This window comes from Cyprinus carpio, chromosome A10 (assembly GCF_018340385.1).
Source record: "Cyprinus carpio isolate SPL01 chromosome A10, ASM1834038v1, whole genome shotgun sequence".
NCBI lineage: Eukaryota > Metazoa > Chordata > Actinopteri > Cypriniformes > Cyprinidae > Cyprinus > Cyprinus carpio.
This window is the reverse complement of record NC_056581.1, coordinates 12,792,418-12,814,684: the sequence shown is the minus strand read 5'-3', so window position 1 is coordinate 12,814,684 and position 22,267 is coordinate 12,792,418. Positions and strand designations below refer to the sequence as shown.

At 41.0% G+C, this 22,267-nt stretch overlaps 1 pseudogene; it reads left to right on the top strand.

Annotated features, from left to right (window-relative positions):
* Positions 1 to 21,721, top strand: part of LOC109096874 — a 108,715-nt pseudogene extending 86,994 nt beyond the window's left edge.
* Positions 21,722 to 22,267: the final 546 nt, after the last annotated feature.

The following is a 22,267-nucleotide window of genomic DNA, read 5'->3' as shown; positions in this document are numbered from 1 at the left end:
AAATTGAATAATCCTCAACATTGCATCTATATTAAGTATCCATGGTAAATAAGTGGTCGGTTATGGACAGTAATAAGTCGGGCCATATCTGGGGTGTAGTCCCAAAATACACACATTTCCTAGGGTGAGTACAAAATTCCCCTTCGGTCCTTGTCAGGGATTTTCACTGTACATTTAAGCTCCTATAATATTTTTGTAGCAGTGGGTCCGAAAGCAGTACCCATTTATTTTCCTCATGTTTCTTTTTTTTTTGGGTTTGTTCTAGCAGGATCAAGTGGCGGAAAAGTAAGGTAAGCCCAGTGGAACGCCCTCAGCGGTCCTTCCTGTCGCACCTCCATTTCCCTATCCACACCTCCAGGGGTCCACCCCTCCTCCCCCCGTCCCCCCAGCTTTTGATGAGGAACGGGGCACAGCTCCCTCCGCAATCTGTGTGCTGCCTAGTGCCAACGTACTCCACCCTTTCTCCCCCACGGGGCAATCGCGCACGACCTTCGTTTGCCCCCTTGCATGGCCAGCGTGGGTGCCACGTTTCCCTCCGTTGGCTGCGCAAAATGGCAACTCAACTCTCTTCTTCAGAGGCAGCCTCTCATGCAAACCATCTACTACCCAAATCCCGCCCCTCCAACGACAACTTCTCCCATAGTTTCTTGTGCTCTTCGGGTCCGCCCCCCAGTTACGCTACAACCAACTCTCGTCTTCCACCCCCTACCCCGCCCTCAGTCGGCTCGGCGGGCAGCCCGGAGGTACATAAGGCCTGGTCACCCCTTCTCCCAGCCAGGTCGGAGGGTGCAGGCAGTACGTTCGGAAGGGGGAGGAAATGGACACGGCTGGGAGATCGCCGCTCGACAAGGTCAAGGAGCAGCTGATCACACCACATCGGCCAGCGCGTGTTTTCGGCCCTGGGGGCCGTGCCCATATATGTGTTGGTCGTCCTGTCCCAAGGCTCAGTTAGTGAGTATTCTGGGCCCGGCCCGAAAGCCCTGGAGCAAGTTGACTATCCGTGGCAAAGAGCCCTTTTCACAAGATGGAAGCACTTCCCTGTCCTGATGAGGCAGAACATCCTGTGGCACTTAGGAGCATCCAGGGCAGGCAGGAGAGGTCCAGTTACAGAGCACATGATCTCCCAACGCACGTTTATTTTCAAGCTTAAATGATATTGGATTAAATAGTTGCTCAGTTAACAGCATATATACATTTTCTTGTCACATAGAAAGCAACTTAAAATAGGGCACACCTGCTGTTTAGCAGTCTCACATTTAGCGCTAGCCTGGTTTCTTTTAAATAATTAACAAATCAGATTCCTTTGAAATATTCCAAATAATGTGCAATAACAAGAGGAGGCAGTGCTTTTGCGATTGCTGTGATCCAGCTGTACGCCGCCTTTATGGGGGGAACAAAAGCACCCCTTTGTTTTTTGGTTTGCCTCAGACTAAAATACATAAAACAGGTAATATTGTTATTCCATTTAAAAAATAAAAAACCTGTTGGTAAATAAATCATTGCCTTTTGTGAGATATCAAAGTTACTAATAGTTGCAAATTTAGATTTTCGTTGTAATTTTGAGGATTGTGGAGGTCCCCAATTTCATGAGATATCAAAGTCAATGATATATAAGTTGCAATTGTGAAGGCTATAAATGTTTATGAAGTCATATTTGTGAGGTCTGCAGTTCGAAGTGGGAGGTGTACATTTACTTACATTTGTGAGAGGTACAAGTCATGGTTCTTGCATGATATAGTAAGTTGCAAAAATAGAACAAAAATAAGACACATTGTTGTAGGTGTAGCGAGTCTATGCTATTGATATCACAACTGCGACACAACCCCCAGTTTTGGTCACATCTTGTGGGTTTGAAAATCGTTTAGCCTTTGTGAGGTTTAAAAAGTCCCATTTCTAAGATCTTAAAGTCTTATTGTTGTTGAGTAGTAATGTCGCAATAATGTGAAATTAAGTCAATAAAAAATAAAGTTATAAAATCACTATTTACAGGCCGGTGTGTGAGGGAAAAACCTGGCAAGTAGAAGTATTAAACTATGAGAACTAGAAGGTCATGAGTATATTTCTCACATTTGTGACGTAGAGTCCTATTTGTGTGATACTATGGGGATTGATCTGGGGGAGTTGCATTTGTGAGGTAAAAAGGTGACCAGCTACAAAACGCGTCGGTTTTTCTGATGTGTATAGAGCTTCAAATACGAGAAAAGTGTGTCGCATTTCTGATGTTAAAAAACAACAAACCAACATTTGTGATGTACTAAGGCATAAATTGGTCTACTTTTCAGTCACATTTCCACCCTTTTTTTTTTTTTTCTGCGAATGGGTCCGACAAACCTGCACAGGCTGGCCATAGGTCCCTTTCCATATAAGCTTTGTCCGGCTAAAACGAACCTTTCAATTAAAATCCACTATGAAATGGCGCACATACCCTATTCATATTAGTGGAGCGTTCCTCAGATACCTATACATACAGCACCCACAGCGACCTAGATTACTACGATTTCTTACTGAAAACCCAGCTCAGTACTCAGTTGGCACCGGGCCTCGTGTTGGATTAGAGCTAATACTTCTTCAGCATTCTAACCCATTCGTCGTTCATTTTTCCCACAACCATTTTCCTCTCAGCCTAACGGTGAAGAGGAAGTTCCAGGAAATGTTTTTGCCTGAGCAATTATTTTTTGTCCTCCAAGTCTGTGCTTCACAGCTAGAGCGAACAAATCAATGCCGAACCCAGCATGAGCTAGAGTACTTGCATATGAGGGCAAGTTGTGGCGGTGAATCCGTGAAGCCGTGTTGAGCCCCGAGTCTAAGTTTGTTCTTCTAGCTGTGAGTGGCAGTGAGTTTTTGAACCGGCCGGAGCTTGAAAAGGCTGACTGTGCTGGCCGTGGCGTCTGCACACAGGTTTTGGTCGAAGTGTCTGTCAAGTGGAGTGTGTCCTGGCTGTCTGCCGTCCCGTAGTGTCGTCTTTTGGTCTCCCATGGGATTACGACCGTTGTATAAACCTTAAAACCCATGGCATTCGTCACATCAAAGCACCTTGGGCGAAAGGAGCACATTAAGTGTTGAAGTAATCACTTGAGTTTATTCTGCACGGTGCCAGTGGGCTTTTTCTTTCTTTAGGTTCAGACTTGGTCGATATGTGTTCAAAGCTAAACAACTCTACCTTTCCAAGGATATTTACCTGGATTGTTCGCATGTAGAAGGTATTCCTTTGGATTAGTATTACTAAGGGCACTCAAAACGTGACTGTGAAGAACATTCTTGACAACCATTTTTTTAAGGATCGGGCTCAACGACTAATGATGCTTTCCCCACATATTATATTCTTTCAGAAATGGATATATATTGATTTTCACAGGAAATACATGTAAGTATGATTAATTTTACTGTTAATTAAGTGCGTGTATTCAAAACTGAATGTTATCTGCTTTTCAGAAGAATTGTTTCTATTTTTAAAATCATGTTAAATTTAATAAATTCCCAAAAAAGATAAAGATGTCTTCTGAAAGCACTCAACATAAATTTTTTTTTTACATTTATTTAACATTTTTCATTCATGTTTTTTATTATATGATAAATTACATATATTATTGTTTTGTGACTGTAATGCATTTTTTTCTTGTTTGTAAATGCATGAGTTTCCCCAATGGGGAAGTATATATAAAGCTACTATATACTTTTAATTTTAAATGAAATAATCTATAAAAGACATTTTTCTAAAAACAAAGCAAAAATGTGTCAAGTTATACTATGATTAAACAAATATATGTAAAGAATTCTGAAGGTTTTTTATTTTCAAGTACTAGCTGGAAATTGCGTAAAATCGACCACTGTAACGCTGCACAACTATGGCTTTATTCATACTTTTTATTGGAAAATGATTGCATGTTGTGCGAACAACTAAACTGATTTGTTGTGATGAAGTCTAGGCATTCTCCTCGCAATATGGCAGACATTAACCTCTGTGTTAGTAATCCGCAGAAATCCACATTCCAAATGCAAGTTTTTTTGCTCATTTATCAAATGTAAAATATACCAATGCTGCAGTACTAGCCTTTAAGTCAGGTGACACTTCTGTCAAAGACCTAAAAAAAACAAACCCTCTACCATTCTTCGGGTCCTTCTTATTGTTTGAGCCCTGGGAATGACATTGGTACAATGGACAGCATAAGTTTAGGCTTGGTCTTACTTATTCTTCCTATCTTCCGCCACTTGTTTCCAACAGAGAACCCAGGCCATGAACCTGACAGATGTGTTTCATGATGTTCCGAAGGCGCAGAACCGGCTCGGAATGCTCCACGCAGTCCGGTCTGTCTCAACGCCTGACGCCTCCTCGTTGTTTCGGGTTCTCTCTGCAGTGTCAGCACCGCGCTGTGTCCTTGTATGTTTTGTTGTGCTGTACTGTCCTTCTTCCTTCTCATCTCTGGACCTGGAGAAGGCTGTTGCCGCAAACAAGTGAGTGAGACAGACAGGTCCCGGCTGGAAGAGATGTGACCTCGAATTTAAAAACGAACTCGTTCGGTAGACGTCGGAAGACCAGCTCTGTTTACAATAAATGCTACACCTCTTACTTTCCATATTAGTTTCATCAACCTGTGGAAAAAACCTCTGTGTGAGTGGTTAGCATGTCTAAACCAATGTAACGTTCCATCACGTAGGTCCTTGAGAATTCCTGGTCTGTTATTTCGTGGTCATCTTGTGTGGTGTGTTTTTGTGTGTGTGGCCGAATCCTTCAGGCCACATCACAAGTGCCACCACATTACAAGCGTTTACGGTGGTTGCGATACTCCCCCAGGGGGGCGGCTGTGGGTGGCTCTCCACTCCTGTGTGGGGTGTGTTTTGTGATGAAGAGAGAGAGAGAGGGGCGAGAGAGCAATTAACTTCCACCGTCACACCACAACTGTCCAGTCTGCTCTCCTCACACACCAGTGAACTCTGGACCCTTGCCACTGCTGCCGCCCACTGCTCGTCGGGACCACGTTCCCCTCGGCCACTTTTTTCCCTCTCGCACTCTCTCCCCTATTTTATGTTAATTGCACCCGGCCATCGAATTATATTTCCCTCACAAGCTCTGATTTCTTTCTCCATGGAATTTTTCTCCAATCTTAATCTTACCGTCTCTTTGGTTGTGGAAGGACAGTAAAAGGTTCAAATCCTTTGCCCAGGAACCATGCAGCTTTACGCTGTCCCTGTCGCAGCAACAGCTGCTGAATTCCTACCTGTATCCCCACATATTCTGAGACAGCTATGGTTTTTTTAGTTTTGTGCCTTTTGATTTTGGTGTGCAGTATTGCAATTCCAGAAAATAAACAACATTTCCAGGCTTATTTTAGGCGAATGGGATATGTTTGTTGTTTAGTTGCCCAGTGCCGCTTCATAATAAGCTTTTGTTTGCTTCTGTTTGAACTCATTTCTTTGTCACTCCTAAATATAACTACTTTAACACAGACTTGCGTATAGTTCAAGACAAAACAGAACTATGGTTTTTTACACACTGACTACGAGTCGGTGTCACTCACTGCTGGCTATGTCCTTCTCGTTTCTTCACAGGTAACATCACCACACGAATCCGCACGCCTGAGACCGGCTCCGATGAAGCCATCAAGAGTCCATCTTGGAGCAGGCACAAGAGAGAGTTGCAAGTGGAGACAGGCGGTGAGTCAAGTTCTGTCCTCAGGAGATCAAGGACAGATCAAGGTGCATTCACATGTGTTTTCCACTTCGGCATAGAACATTCATTTAGGTCACTTCCTGTAGGATAGTTAGTCCGTTCGTTCTTTGCCTTACAACTCCCGCGTGCATATACATCATCTCTGGCATTCATTTTTTTCTAATTGATTCCTACCAGTTTCGCGTGGTAGTTTAATAAAAAAAAAAACATTTTTTTGATTGTGGCCGGGAGCCTCATACTAACGTAGTACAACTACTGTCAACAGGTTTTTTGAAAGAAATTATTTCTACTTCATCAAGGATGCATTAAATTTGATCAAAAGGGACAGTAAACCCATTGATACTTCCACAATAATGCTGGTCTTTTTAACTTTCTGTTCAACAAAGAGCTGTATCTCTCACTCAAATCTAAGCTTTGCTAAGTCTAGTGTCTGAGGAATTGTGTGAAAAGCAAATCTGGAGCAATGGCTGCTGTAATGTCAGCTTTCCCCATCCACAGCGCGCATTATTAACACCTTTTGTGAATACTCGTTTACGCAGAAACCCACCCCCCCCTTGTTAGTTTAAGATTGTAATAATCTTTCGACAATATTTATTGTTCTTTACTTCCCACTAACTCGTTTTTGATGCCAGTACATTCGTAGCCTTGAGTGACGTAGTTACTGCTTCAAAACATAAAAAAAAAAAAAAAACCCCCGTATTACCCCAAACGTTTGAATATAGTTGTAATGCACTCTGTCTACACAACCTGTTAAATTGCAATTGCATATTTTTTTGAACAACGCCACCTGTCTAACACACACGTGATTAGGGTATCAGTCAATAACATTACTGGATGTCCCCCGTCCGTTCACCCTCCCCTTCACTGCTTTTTTTGAGTGTTTTAGATTTCCCTCCTTTACTTACACTTTTATCCTGGTCCAAGCTTGTGGTAAAACGGAATTAAACTAACTGTCCTCTTCACGACCACCTGCCCCTAGCCGACCGGTGTGGGTGGGAAGCGGGCAATGGCGCATTCGTGTGACCCATACAAGTCTTCGCGGCTGCGGCGGATGTGCTAAGCTATCCAACTAACTAAATTGCCATCAACCGTCTTAAGAGACACGATTTGGTTGAGGTTTTTGTGCTATGTACTGTTTTAGATTAACCCCCGTCCCAGTAGTGTCCCGGCGACTCCACTGGCCGAGATAGCCGCTGCTGCCGATCCTGGCTTCCCCACAATGATCTCTTCGGTTACGCCACAGTGTCCGTCTAATCGCCGACCTAATTTGTGGCTGCGGGCGAGGGACCGTGCTTGGTGCATGCGGTACCGGGCCCCGGAAGCCCGAAAACTAAATCTCCCCCATCTTAACGGGCCACGATTCGAGTGGCTGAGACACCCACACGCTTCGTGAAATAACAAGGGGGTGTGGGCCGTAGTATCACACGTGCGGGGGAGCCTGGTTGGTTTGGACGGTTGGGGGCTGCGATACGTCCTCAGTCAAGAACTTTCAGTCAGGAACCGTCTTATGTTTAAAACTGTTATGTGGGGGATAACGATAATTATTACTAATTTTGGACTAAGAACTAGATCTTCACATTAACGCTCCCAAATTTATTCTGAAAATATTCATTGGGTAGCGATAGGGAAGCAAATCTCTTATCTGGCACCGTTTCTCATAGGGAGGGTTCACCCAAAACAAAATTCTGGTCCATAAGTTACTCACCCTCGATGTTTTTTGTTTGCAAACCTATAATGACAGTCATTCTTGGTCTTCTCTGACACACATAAACAACAAAAGAAATGGTTTGGAGTAATTTCGCAGCGTCCGCGGCCTCAATTCCACACTATGGACTAAGTATGGTGATTCAGGAGGCTTTCCGCAAACTCCCTCAAATCTCCGACTTAACAACAGCGACCTTCCCACAGCAAGAGAGGATCAAATACAGTAACTCTTAACAACAATTCGTTGCCGCTAAAAATACGACACACTATGTCAGTCAATTCCGTGGTATACAGCATTGTGGTCACTCTCTCCTTTCTTACTTGTTTATAACCATTGTTTTCCACTGAAGAAAAGTTTGAAAATGGTTTTGCAAAACCATGAGGAATGAGAAAATAATGCCAGAATTTGTAGTTTATCCGGCCATTTTATATGGACGGTGATAATGTGATTTATTATAGCGATAAACACAGAATGTGACCAATTACATGGTTTTTTCCTCAGCCTCTTGTTCCTGCAGTTGAGAGTTTCTTCTTCTCAAGCCTCACGTGCCTCCCCTCCCAGCAGCTCCGACGAGATCCTTCGTTCCATCCTTGAGCAGCTCGGAGGGAGATGGGCCCCTCAGGCATGTGGCTCTGGTCCTGTACTGAAGGCAACTCGTTAATGCCTCCTACACCGTGATCTCCCTCCACTTTCTTAATCTCCCATCTCGGGCATCCTTGGCTCCCCGCTATCCACCTCCCTACACCCCTATTGGCTCAGTCTCTGTAAGAAGCCCTTCCTCTCCTCTCTCTCTTGGACTTCCAAGTGGGGGTGAAGAAGAGATGGGTGAGTTTGCCCGTACTCAGATGTGGGGGTGTACGGTGTTCCCAAGCTCGGAGAGCACGTCTCCTCTGATCTGTGAGTGAGGTTTTTTTAACGGTGGGCTTCTTGGGGGAGCACTGGTGAGCACAGGTCTCCTCTCTGAGCGTCGTGGAACTGGGCAGCACTGCCCCTCTGTTAGTGAACGATGCACACAGCCAGGGAAGAGGATAGCAAGGAGTATAGTGCATTATTAATAACTTTTTGATGCCCACACATCCCCATTACCCCACAGTAGTACCCCCTAAAATAATCCCCACAAGTGGTATTCCCTTACAATTGACTCTCTTTCTAATATAACTCTAGAATTGTCTAAATGTATAAATATTCTACAGTTGATTAATGTATTGATGACTTTAATAATTGTTACTTTTATATTATTTATATGCTTGTATGGGTATTTATTAATCATTATTTATTTTTATATTTTTAATTTTTCATTTTAATTTAGTATTTTGTTATGTGCTTTTTTTCATTTTGACTCAGTTTTTTTTTTAAATATTCCTTAAATATTAAACAATAAACGGTAATAACATATTTCTATTAAGCTCTTAGATTTATTATCCAAGTTTTTCATTTTAGTAATTTCTTCCTGGCAACTGTCAACTTATTTTATTTGGGAGTTCGGTTGCCAAGAGCAATTTGTTGTTTTCATGTAATATTTATATTTTACTCAGTTTTAACATTTTACAATTAACCATTAATGACAAGGGGGGGGGATTTTTAATAGATTTTAGTTAACACTACTGTTAATAATTTGACACTATATATTTTATCTATGCATCAGAGCTAGCAGATCAGAAGATCAACACGTAAAAACTATGGCACAGAATAAAAAGTAAATTCTGATTGCCATACATTCAACCAGTCGTTAGACAGAAGACATGAATCTATTAAATAATGCTGAATTTAGTATATTTTCATCGTTCTTTATTTATTTTTTAGCCTAATTTTAACTCTGGCGGACCCCCTACCACACCCTTGGCACCCTTTGACAACCCTGCACAAAGCCTCTCATCCTAGCAACTGCCACATCAGTATGCTAGCAACCAACCTAACATCTATCTTGCATACAAAGAATACCATTTTCATTCAACAATTTGCTGATGGTTATCTGTTCACTTCAATTGTCGCAGCGTCACGAATCTTGCTCACCCTTGCATACTAGAATAGCCCACTTCCTCCTTCTTAAGCCCCAGCGCAGTTTCCTCATTATGGCTATAGGGCCCCAAATTTTACTCTTTGTCCCCCTTTTACCAGAAGCTGTCCTCAGGCTTGGGCAGCACTGCGCCCGTGGCTCCTCGAGTCCTCTCTGGAGAGTACTACATGTACCAGGAAGTGGACACTGTCGGATCTCACCCAGCAGGTCGCCAAAGACAAACTAGCCAAGAATGGCATCTGCCAGCGAATCTTTGGTGAGAAGGTCAGTGCTTTTCACATCAGATACGCTTCCACCAATTGCCCACTAAGAAACTATTTGAGCTCTTGTGTGTCGGTTTCATTTTTATACTCCATGCAAATTTATGAGTTTGTAATACCAGCTGCATCTTTCTTCTTATTGCATCATGAAATTTCTTCGTATTTGTTTCAGGGCTGTTTTTCTCTGAATCTGATGTACCATATCTCCTGTGTGTGTGTGTGTGTTTGTGTGCGTGCCTGTGTGTGTTTGTGTGGTTTGCAGGTGCTAGGCCTCTCTCAGGGGAGCGTGAGCGACATGCTCTCTCGGCCAAAGCACTGGAGCAAGCTCACACAGAAAGGGAGAGAGCCGTTTATACGCATGCAGTTATGGCTGAACGGAGAGCTGGGCCAGGCCCTGCTGCCAATGCCTGGACAGACACAAGGTAACACCCCATCACTGTTTACCATCACACACTCAAATGTAGATGTCACTGAGTTTTCTTCTATACAGAGAAAAATGCATAGTGCCTCAAGACGGATGTGAAAGAGCTTCTCGTTTCTAATGTGGCTTTGGTTTCTCAGTTTCACTCTTCAAATCCTGAGCTGCCATCAAAGACAACATTCATTCGGCTTTCTTATCTCTTGGCATGGGCGTTCGAGAAAGCAAAACTCTCCCTCCTATCTCTTTTTAACCAATCACATCCGCTTCTCCTCGCCCAAATTTTGATTATTCTCAAATATCTAACACTGAAAATATCACAAGAAAAAAGCAAGCTGTCTGGTCTCAAATGTTGAGAACGCTCATTTTTTGATGATCCAGTCAATTCTGGATAGAGAATCTTGTTTCATTCTGAAAGGTTTCATTTTGACTTTAATGGATGACTAATAATATATGTCTGATTAATAAAACGCACTCTGAGATGCAGTTCAAGAGAAAAACAAAATTTCCTGAAAATGCTAATGGCAGCATTCCGTTGATAGTTTGACTGATACTGGTTTTAGCCTGGCTTGAATAAATAACCGAGGGGCAAACCAAATCTTAGTGTAGTTCAGCCATGTGTTCCTCGCTCAGCCTTACCGGTGGGAGAATTGAAATTACTCATGACTAAATGGATACAGGATCATACTGTTGACCCACTTTTAATCTGCAATCGTTATGCTAGACCAACAGCATTCTGGTGATCGATCTCAGATGTTTATTATAACGCTATGTTATTATTAGCGGTCATACTTAGGGGTTAGGGATTTTAAACAAGCCCCTAAACCTAAGTAGCACACTTCGGTGTGTTGTTTATTCCGTATCCCTTGTACTATGGATGTGAATATCTCAAACTGTGAGTTATGGAAGTAAAAATCTAGTTATTATTTTGCAGTTCAAGGCCTTTTTAAACCCCGTTATGTGTTTATTAGCAGTCATCAATTTTTATATTTCCATTGACCTGGATTTTAAGGAAAGGCATTGGGGGGTTGGGTTTAAATCGGTGCAGTGTGGATGGGGAGGGGGTTTGTCTCACAGGGGCCATCCAGAAAAGGCCCCCTGGGCTCTCTCAAGGGCCTCCTTGAGCTGTTGTAATCAATTAGCCCATCAGCGCCGGGATATATGATAATTGACCCGCCTCTCCTCCTCTGTGACTGGCTGCCGAGTGCACCATCATGCTCCAGTGGCTGATTAATATGCAAATAATCAGCCGATGGAATGATAAATGGGAGTCAAGCTGTGCGTGTGAGTGCGCGGCCGATTATGATGAATAGCACTTGCTTGCTGTCCTACTTAAAGAAGCCCTTTCTCTGTCTTTTTTACCACAAATTAAGCCAAGTAATATATACATTAGTTCAGCTGGAGATGCAATAGGCAGGGATGAAAAGGAATAGGAAATGGTCAACTTTGGAAACGAGGCTGTTAGCTTAAACAGAAATGTAAATGCCACACCATTTTCTTATTTAATGCAAACTATGAAGAATTTAAATGAACTTTGATATCACGATGGATTTTAAACACACCACACCGAGACAAAAGTCAAAGATTATTGTAATTTTGAAAACAAATTATTTTTATTTTATTTAGTTTTTTGTTTTTAGTTATATTATATAGTAACATTATAATTATAACTGAATTATAACATTTAATGTATCCGTTTTAAATAAAAGTATTATTTCTTTTAAAAAATGTACTGACCCAAATTTTTTAACCATAGTGTATATTATATTATATTATATTATATTATATTATATATTATATTATATTATATTATATTAAATAAGCTCTGTTTTTTTTTCTTTTAATTGTGCTTTTTTTTTACTTCTTATTTTGTCTTTAATTTTTTATTAATCATATTAACCTTGGTATAAGGATATATGTTTACACACACATTCATGTGGTGATGTGCCAGTGTGGGGCGAAAGTGTGTTTAAATGAACTGGCCAGGCTTGACCGATTTGGTAGATAATCTGAACAGCAGGCACCATAATGGCCCGAGCTTTAGACGTCTGTAATGGGTTTCTTTCTTCCAGCTGCCCTGTTCTGTGCCTCACAGCTTTCAGCACGGAGCACTTAGCACTGAGCTAATGCACCTCAGCGAAAAAAAAAAAAGAGGAAAAAAAACTGCAAATGGTGGCAGAGCACAGGAAAGAGTCCAGTGTGGATTTAAAACAGGACGTTTTTGATGACTTTTGATGATTTAGGTCAACTGATTGGTATATGCTTATTTAAAGACAGAAGGGAGTCTGTTATTGCTTAAAAAAAAAAATGTAATGTAACTTGTCATCATTTACTCACCCTCATGTTGATCCAAACCAGTATGACTGACTTTCTTTTGTCTCCACATTCACTGTAACTGCACCGAAAATCATTATATTCTTCGTTTTGGAATTTGGAATGACATTACGCTGAGTAAAAAATAATTTTTGGGTGAACGGTCTCTTTCACATAAACCATGTAGAAAAAAAGGAACATAATAAAGGTTGAAAAAAAGACTAAAAGCCTACATAGATCAATGTTATAACACCACACAAGGTTCTTCCTGTTCGCTGTCTGTTGTCCTCTAGCAAGTGTCCTGTATATTGCCTGTCCTTACTGACCCTCATTAGGACGACACACTCAACCAGGCTAAAACAAGCTCTCCTCCAGGGTGTGTGTGTGTGTGTATATGTGTATGCATAGGTAGGTGTGTGAGTGTGTGTGAGTTGAAGAGCACTCCATGACCCCTCATCAGTCTCTGCAGATCCTCTCCCCTGAATGTCAGTCCGTCCTTGTGATCATCCAATCAGAACCCAGATAAGATTTGACTGTGCTGTAGTTTGAGCTGAGAATGCCTCAATCAGATGTTTTCGGACCCATTCAGTTTAAACCTGTTGTGCACGTATGAGACGCAATCCCATCGTGCTTCAAGATTAGGGCCAGAAAGCCTTGTTTTTGAAAGAATTCTCACCAAGGCTGCATTTATTTGGTCAAAAATACAGTAAAAACAACAATATTGTGAAATGTTTTATTACAATTTAAAATAACTTTTTTTAAATGTTATTTATTTCTGCGATGGCAAAGCTGAATTACAAAATTTACATTACAGATTCCTTTACTGTCACTTTTGATCAATTGAATGTGTCCTTGTTGAATAAAGTATTCATTTCTTTAAAATCCTCCTCCTTTATCATTAGACCATGCTGTAGTTTGAGGTTTGAGAATGTCTTGATCGGATGTTTTCGGACCTGGTCGGTTTAAATTTGTGTGTATGAGATTCAATCCCATCATGCATCAAAATTAGGGCTGGACAGATGTAGGCTTCACGTTTGTGCTGCTTATTTCAGCTCTGTGTGTGTGTGTGCGTGCTCGGCCACACACGTAGCTGCATTAACCAGCTGTGTGTCCAGATGTGGCCGCCCCTCCCGTCCTCTTTATCACACGCATACGCACTGGTTACTTGCAGCATGTCACAGGAACATCCTGTCATTCCCGCTCATGTCCCTAAAACACCTCCTACCTCCCTCGCTCTCCTCCCACACACGCACACACACAGACCGTGCCGCCAGTCAAACTGTCACCAGGCTGTGCGTGGTCTTGCTGCAGATCTGATATGACTGCCTGCTCCCCGCCTTGAGCACCCTGCTCTCTGTTTGCCGTGTCCCCAAGCTCGGCATGCAGCTAATCCAAACTGACGCTTCCTCTCGATGCTCTCTTCACCACCAGCACTGCACTGCACTGCCACAGCCAACGAATCAGAGCATCGAGTTGAAATAGAGGGGCAGAGGAAGATGGAAAATGAAAGGGAAGAGTATCAGAAAGAGTGTTGGGTACTCAATGTCAGCGTATTAAAGAAATAATTCACTCAAAATGAAAATTCGGTCATTATTTAGTTGCTCTTATGTCACTGCAAACACAAATGACTTTGTATTTTCTTTTAAACACAAAAATAAAACACACATTCTTTGTTTGTGGATGAGACCAGAATTTAAGCTTAAATTTCCAGATTATTTTTTCTTCTTTTTAAAAGATTTTCATGGTTGTTTTTATCTGATTGCACATTTATATATAAAATATAAAAATGTAAGTATTACAATGTAAACACTTTAACTAAAAAAACAAGTATTTAACATTTTAAATATAAAAATGAATATTATAATTTATATTATGATATTATAATTATTATATATAATATTATAATTTAATTTAGTTTTTTTTTTTTTTTTTCCTGTGATTTATTCCTTTTACTTCTGAAATCAATATGCTGATTTGGTGCTCAAAAACCATTTATTATTGCTATCAATTATTATCAAAACACTTTTGCTGCTTGATATTTTTGTGGAAACAAAATAGTGTCCTCAGTGTTCTTTGATGAAAATTTTTTTTTATTTCAAATAGAAATTTAGTAACATTATTAATGTCTTTATTGTCACTTTTGATCAGTTTAGTGCACCCTTGCTGAATAAAAGTATTAATTAAAAAATAAGAAATTGTACTCCTTTAAACAACTGTAATTTCAGCCTTGAAGCTTGGAGAGTCTTTCAAAAAAATAAAATAAAATCTGTTTCATAGAAGACTGTCATACAGGTTTGGAACTACATGAAGGGTGAGTAAATGATGACACGATTTTTTTATTTTGGGTGAACTATAACTTTAAACCCAGAAATAAGCGTTATTGAAGGAGCTACCTTGGTATAGACCTTGCTTGTCTCTCTTACTGGTTAATTTAATTATCTTATTATGGTTCAAGAGAAGCTGTGACTTGGCATAACATGATGCATCTGTCACTGTCCATCACTTCCTGTTGCTGAGCAGGGAAGACCTTGGTTAGGGTTAAGGTTTCATTGGCTGCTCGCTCCTTATTTAGATCGATCTTTATTCAGGCCTTCTGTCGATAAGTAATGCCCGGCCAACGGACGAGGTCACGTGCTGCGTTGGCACTACATTTTAATTCTGTTCCTCTCGTTTCCATAGAGATTACTCCGAAGACCTCAGCCAGCTGCAGTCCTGCCCCAGAATCCCCTCTGAGTTCGGCTGAGGAGTCGGTTAAAAGCCAGCAGGAGGAGCAGATGTGCCAAGCGTCCATCCAGGAGCCCAGCGAAACTTCCGAGTCCCAGCCCGGCACGCCTCTACCGTTACCTCTGCCGGGACACGCGGGTCTCAGCATACAAGAGATGGTAGCAATGTCACCCGAGTTGGACACCTACGCCATCACTAAGAAAGTGAAAGAAGTTCTAACAGACAACAACCTTGGTGAGTGTCTTAAGAAAGCAGTGGTTGCCAATGTACCTCAGTGAACAAAATATAGACTTGCTGTAATACCATACCCATGATTTCTAAAACTGATGAGCTACCATTCTGAAAAAGTAGTTACCTACAGTACATTATAGAAATGGTCATGATTGGCTAGTGGAGAATTCTACAGTTTTTACTATTATTTTCGGTATATTTTTGATGCTATGTTTTTGTTAATTTGATTTGTGGAAACTCTAAATGAACTGATTTACTGAATGAATCAGGCTTCTGAATGCTACCTCTTATTATTCCATCAATTTTACTCATTATTAGAGACAATACATGGTGTATTTGTCCTAGAGAGGCGATGCATATAATAATGTCTATCCACATGAGAGGACAGCTGGAGGACAGGTTGGCCCTGCTTTAGCACTAAATGGCCGTCCACTACGACTGTCTCAATGTCCCTGCCATAATTAATGAGAGGTTGAACAAGAGTGTCACACTGGACACTACTTTCTCCTTCACAGTTTGTTTTAACTCGTACCAACTGTTGTCCTCATGCTCAAAAGAGAATTGGCCAAAAACACCAGTGCTTTGTCTTTGTGAACTTTGTGTTCACACTTTCTTCTTTTAAAGTCATGTGATCACACACAATATAACAAAGGAGTATACGGATATATCGCACAGATGATACCTCAGCGTGATATTGTGACAGTCTCTTTTATCTTGCAGATTCTCATTTCCCGACGTGATTTTTGTCTCGGGAGCAACAGAGATTAGTTGTGCTCTGTAGTGGTATTGACCTGTATGGAGTGCAGAATGTAAAGACAGCTGTGTTGATACGAGTCTGTGGGAGAGAGAGAAATAATCTTCTGGGATCGCAGGCTTTTGTTTTACTCTGGGGAACATTTCCTTTTTGAACATAGGACGGATCTCAGTTATTGTCAAGAGGATTCAGGTGCCTTTTATTTCGAGTGAAAAAAAAAAAACATTGAAAGCTTAAGCGGCCGTTGAAAACTGTTTGAAAGCACCTTGTCTTAAAGGTGGAGGTTAAAAGCGAAATCAGCAGAGCTTGTTTGATCAAGCTTTGATGTCATGGCACAATAAAAACATGTTCTCACAAACTCTGTTTTTTTATATAATAATATTGGCCCAAAATAAATGAAATGTGTATACAGTGGCCTCAAAACAGGTATAACAAAATATCAAACCAAGTGGAATTTTGGCAACATGCTCATATGAAGGTTTCTTGATGAATGCAATTGTTTGTGAACACAAATTAAAAAGCGCCTTTAAGGTGGAGCAAATCATCAGGATTTGTTTGATCAAACTTGATGCCACAATACAGTAAAAGAATGTTCCTAAATTTTAATTATTTATTAATAATAGTAATAATAATGTTGGCCCAAAATAATATAAAAGCTATCTAACATGTCCTGCATTGCATGCTAAAATATGTAAGTGTTTTTTTTCAATATAGCACAAAATACTTCAAGTAAAATGTTTCACAATAATAAGTTTGTTATATAGTTTAATATTAAGACAAGTATTTGGACAATTTCAGGTTGTCCAACGTTGAGTCATATATGAAGGTTTCTTGATAATATGATTGGTTTGCTCTACAGGCCAGCGTCTGTTTGGCGAGAGCATCTTGGGTTTGACGCAGGGCTCCGTGTCTGATCTGCTGGCGCCCAAGCCCTGGCACAAGCTCAGCCTGAAGGGGCGGGAGCCGTTCGTACGCATGCAGCTGTGGCTGAACGACCCGCGGAACGTGGAGAAGCTTATGGACATGAAGCGGATGGAAAAGAAAGGTAATCTCCCTCCTCTAAAGGCATCTGCCGCCTGTCTGGCCGCACACCAACAAACACCTGTTTGCAATTGTCTGTGTTGTTTCAGAGTTTTTTTTTTTGTGTTTTTTTTAGTGTTTTTCAGTTTTTTTTGTGTGTGGTTTTTTTTGGGGTGTTTTCAGGACAGTTAAAAGACGGCTGTCTGGTGTGGAATTTGATTTTTTTTTTTTTTTCACTTGACGATGGAGCTGTGTTGCAGCAGTTTGCCTGAACCATAAGGCTCATTTGGGTTATGTTTCCAGTTTCCTTTCGATCTCTTTTTTCACTAACGAAGTGCTGATGTTCAATCTGGGCCGGTTTCATGTAAAGAAAAAGCAATTTAGGGACGGATTTATTGGTTTTAGCCACTTTAAACCTGCTAGTTTCAAACCAGGAACTGCTAACATCAGTAGCCAGTGTGAAGGATAATGTCCTCAACACATTTTGTTTTCAAAAGCTCAAGCCAGCCACATTCACACAAAAACTAGATTTTTGTTATTCTGCAAAACTATTTCAGCTACTGTAAAATCTTACATAATGTGGGTTTGTGTGATTTTTCCTCCAAATGTTATATGAAAAATGATTGAGGTATTATATTCAAATTGCTCCTGCCAGTTGCATCAGCTTTTTGTGTCATAAAGGCACTAAATTATACTTTGGGGTCGGTAGGATTTATTAATATTTTTGAAAGAAGTCTCTAATGTTCAAGGCTGCATTTATTTGATAAAAAATGCAGTAAGGTACAGTAATATTGTAAAATATTATAATTTAAAATAACTGTTTTCTATTTTACTATATTTTACATTTTGATAGCAAAGCTGAATTTCAGCGTCATTACTCCAGTCTTCAGCGTCACATGATCCTTCAGAAATCATTCTAATATGCTGATTTGCTGCTCAAGAAACATTTCTCATTAGTATCAATGTTGAAAACAGTTGTGCTGCTTAATTTTTTTTTTTTTCAGGATAAGATTTTTCAGGATTTTTTTTTACATAAAGTTCAAACGTACAAAAAAATTCTAAAAATAATTTTGCGTTTTAAAATAAAAATCTTAATGAACCCAAAAACTTTACATTTTTTATAAACATTATGCAATCTTTATAAGCAATATAAATGTCTTTACTGTCACTTCCGATCCATGAATGCATCCTTGCTGAATAAAAATAATAATTTGAATGTAAGTGTAAATAAATTACATGTTTACATTTTCAAAGCTACAAGTAAAATTTGTAAACAAAGACTGTTCCGTAACAGATAAAAGCCCAACATTTGTGTATTTTCATGCACAGCCATCGCAGATCATCAGTACCTTGGCCATGTGTCCATATTTACATGCAGCACCTGCTAATTATCGCCAGCTGTGTGATTGTGTTTATCCAGTATTGATTCCAGTCGGCACAGGAGTTGCAGAAAACAATCTTTAAGCTGCCTCTCGTCAGCGTGCCTCTCTTTAATGTGAAGAGATGCGGTGGATGCCGGAGATAAGGGCGGTCAGGCGGAGGGAGGACTGATGGGCTGTTTGATTGCTCTTTTTTTCCCCTCTTTATAGCCCAGATGTGTCCTCTGGCTGCAGAATAGCCGCACATGCTCTGTGAGGCCGCTCCGCTGTCTGGATTGATGATGGTAGGAGATGTCCTTTTCTTCTTGATCAGCTGTGACAGGCTGACGACTCTGTGGGGCTGGGCTTACTTAAAGGTCCACTGCAACACCCAGCGCCGGGCCTGTACGCCTGCGAGCTTGCAGCAGGCCACGTGAACATTCCTGGAGTCATAGGCCTGTTTTAACACTCCTGTCGGGCTAAAAGTGACATTACTGGTGCTCCTTGGGTGACGATGACGATGATTGTTTTGTTATGAGTCAGGCTTTGTGGTTTTTGTGTGCGTGGAGCGGGCAAAACTGGGGGGGACCTCATCATTAGAGTGAAACTGGCTCCACCATTTACCCCTAAAGCTCACTGTGCACTTGCCAGGGACAGAAAGCAACAGCTTTGCTGTCGTTTTTGTTCCCTCTCTCCTGTGTTTCGTCGTCTCTCTCCACCTCGCTGTCTTTTGCTCTAGCTTTTCAGAAAAGAGTATGAATTTGACCTCGACGCTGGCTAGAGGCACGAAGCAAATTAGCCTTGCTGGCCCTTGTTCTGAGAAGAGTTTGGCCACCAGTGGAATCTTTTATCATTGCTGTTATCCCGAAGGCTCCTCTTCGACTCAGACACTGAAACGCAGTGTGAATCAACACAAATTTCATACACAGCTTTTTTAATTCAGAAAAGGATATTAATGGTGCTTTCTCTATGCGTTTTGTGTTCATATACGCAAGGGGGAAAAACCATAGAAAGACATTTATACTGATTGCTCACTGATGTCGTATTATTACTTGATATGTTTTTCATGAATTGAAAACTGTAATTGTTCGAAGGAGAAAGAAATTTTCTTGGTGTTTGTTTGGAGAATATTTGTGGTTCTTACTTCCTCACCCAATAGTTGTGCGTAGGACTTCAGATTTGCAACTTCTTCTTCCAATATTTGTACTTTCACTAATACTTTTATTTGTAGTATTGTGAAATATTATTGCAATTTAGAAATAACTCTTTTCTGTTTTTAATGTAAATACATTTAATGTATTTTAAATGCAAAGCTGAATTTTCAGCAGCCATTACGTCAGTTTTCATATCATATGATCCTTCGGAAAAATCATAATATGCTCATTTTAGGTGCTCAAGAAACATTATTACAGTATTATTATCAATGTTAAATTTTAAATATATCTATCTTGACATTGTTTCTTACAAAAATAATTGTTTCTGATTATCAATAGTACAATAGCTGGAATTTTAACAAATTTCTGACAGCTATAAACTTTAACATGTTTATAAGAAAAATTAGGACATGATGCAAAACAATACTGCCTTGTGTGTCATTTCCATTTTCATTGACACTCACTAGTACAAAATGTCATCTTATGTTATGAAGATTATTTATTTAAATTAACATAATTTGCTAAAACAGCAGTTCTCAAAACATAATAAACTGACATAAAATATATAAGGTACAACAAATGCAAAAACTTGGAAAGCTTTCAAATCATCAGGTTATCTTTATAGTTTAGCCCTGATCAATTTCCCTTATATTGGATGATTTAATAATTATTTTAAAATTATTTTTGTAACGCTGATGTATGAGTCAAACTTGCAAAGAGCTCAAGATGCAATAATAATATTTGTAATCAAATCAGCTGCCCCCTACTGACTAGAGAAAAATACAGCAACCATGCATTTTATTTACTGTAATTTAATCTACAGCATCTAACACATGCTGTTCAGTAGGAAGGTAACCACCGTAGACACTGAGGGTGTTCAATATTAAAAGTATTGGCCAATAAATATGGGCCAAATACTTTTATTTGCTGTTCAGTGAATCATGTGAAACATATTTCCCAGAACACATCTGCTTATTTCTATGTATGTTCTCTGATTGTATTTACAGCTGTTCTCCATATGTGTTTTCCAGCCTACATGAAGAGGCGCCACAGCTCCATCGGTGAGAGTCATTCTCTGGAGAGTGGTCTATCAGGAAGTGACCTCACTCAGCTCCGCCACCCCCTCTCCCCCCAAAACCTCCCAGCAGCAGCAGCAGCAGCCGCAGCAGCAGCAGCAGCCCCATCTAAAGAAACACCCGTGTGGTGTGCTGGCTCCAGAAGAGAAGGAAGCTCTGAAGAGAGCCTACCAGCAGAAAGCCTTACCCCTCCCCTCACACCATCGAGGGAGCGTAGCCCGCGAGCCCGACAACAGCTCAACCTCAAAACCAGCACGCAGTCATCAACTGGTTCACCACAACTACAGGTACTGGAGGCGCTTTAAACCCTTAAAGGGGTTGTTAACTTACTATATTTAAAAATTGGTATCATGTTCTCTGTGGTCCACTAATAAGGTTAGTAAGAGATTTTACATCAGAAAAAAACATCATTTAGAAATATAGGCTATTTTATGTGTAACATGGTACTGGTGCTGATGAGATGAAATTAGGCTCTGGGCACTGTACCCATAACCCTAACGTACGTGTTAGCATCCACCTGCTTGTGTTCATTTTCTCACAAGTCTTGTTCGTTGTTCCCACAGATCCCGTATCCGACGAGAGCTCTTTATAGAAGAGATCCAGGCGGCGGCCAGCGAAGGAAAAAGGGGTCCCCCCTCGGCGCGGCCCGGGAAGTCTGGGGGCGAAGGAGACAACAGCTGCGACGGCACACCGAGTCTGACAGCACCGCGGAGGGCCGACCGAGTGGCTCCGAGGAGCGCAAGGGCCTCCTGGAGAGCCCCAACCGCAGCCAAAGAGACGAAGAGGGCGAGGCTGAGTTACCCAGTGCCTCGGGCACCAGCAGGCCACGAGGAGGCATCATAGACAGCCTCTTCGGCATCCCCGAGTCTGTATCCACCGCCACTGCCACAGCGACCCCCTGCCGAAACCCAAAGGACAGCAGTCTGCGCAAGAAGAAAGCAGCCACCTCAACAACATCATCCACAGGCTGGAGGAAAGCGGCGAACCGCGACGAGCCTCACGAATGGGAGTTCTGAGGCGCCGCCATGTGTTGTTTTATTCTCACTTTGTCCCTCACTGAGCTAACCCGGCCAAGCCTGGTGCACACACAACACCGGTTTACCCAAGGGTTTTCGATTCGCTGTTTAGAAGTGGGGCTATCAGAGACAAGAACAAGAAAAGGAAACAAGTTTTTTAGTCTGTTTATTTAGTGAAGCACTTAACGGCCCTGCTGGCCACAGGGCTGTGACACCCATTGGCTAATGGTGAAGACACAAAACTGAAAAGCACAGGAGAGGGAGCGTTCCCACGAAATATTCTCAAGAATATTGACAGTCACAAAAAAAACAACAACAACAAATACACACTATGAAATCACAGTGTCTCTGTTTCTAATAGAGACGTTCTTACCAACAAGCTGAATAACTGTTACAATAATTTATCAGTTCTCAAGACTCTTGGGAGTTTTCCTCTTTTGTATCAGCACGTACGCTTCGGCCGTCAGCAAGACTAGTTTCGAACCGGTTTCAAATCAAAAGTATCCAGCATTTAAAAGCAAGTGTGGCTGAAGGAACACGGGTGCACCGTCCC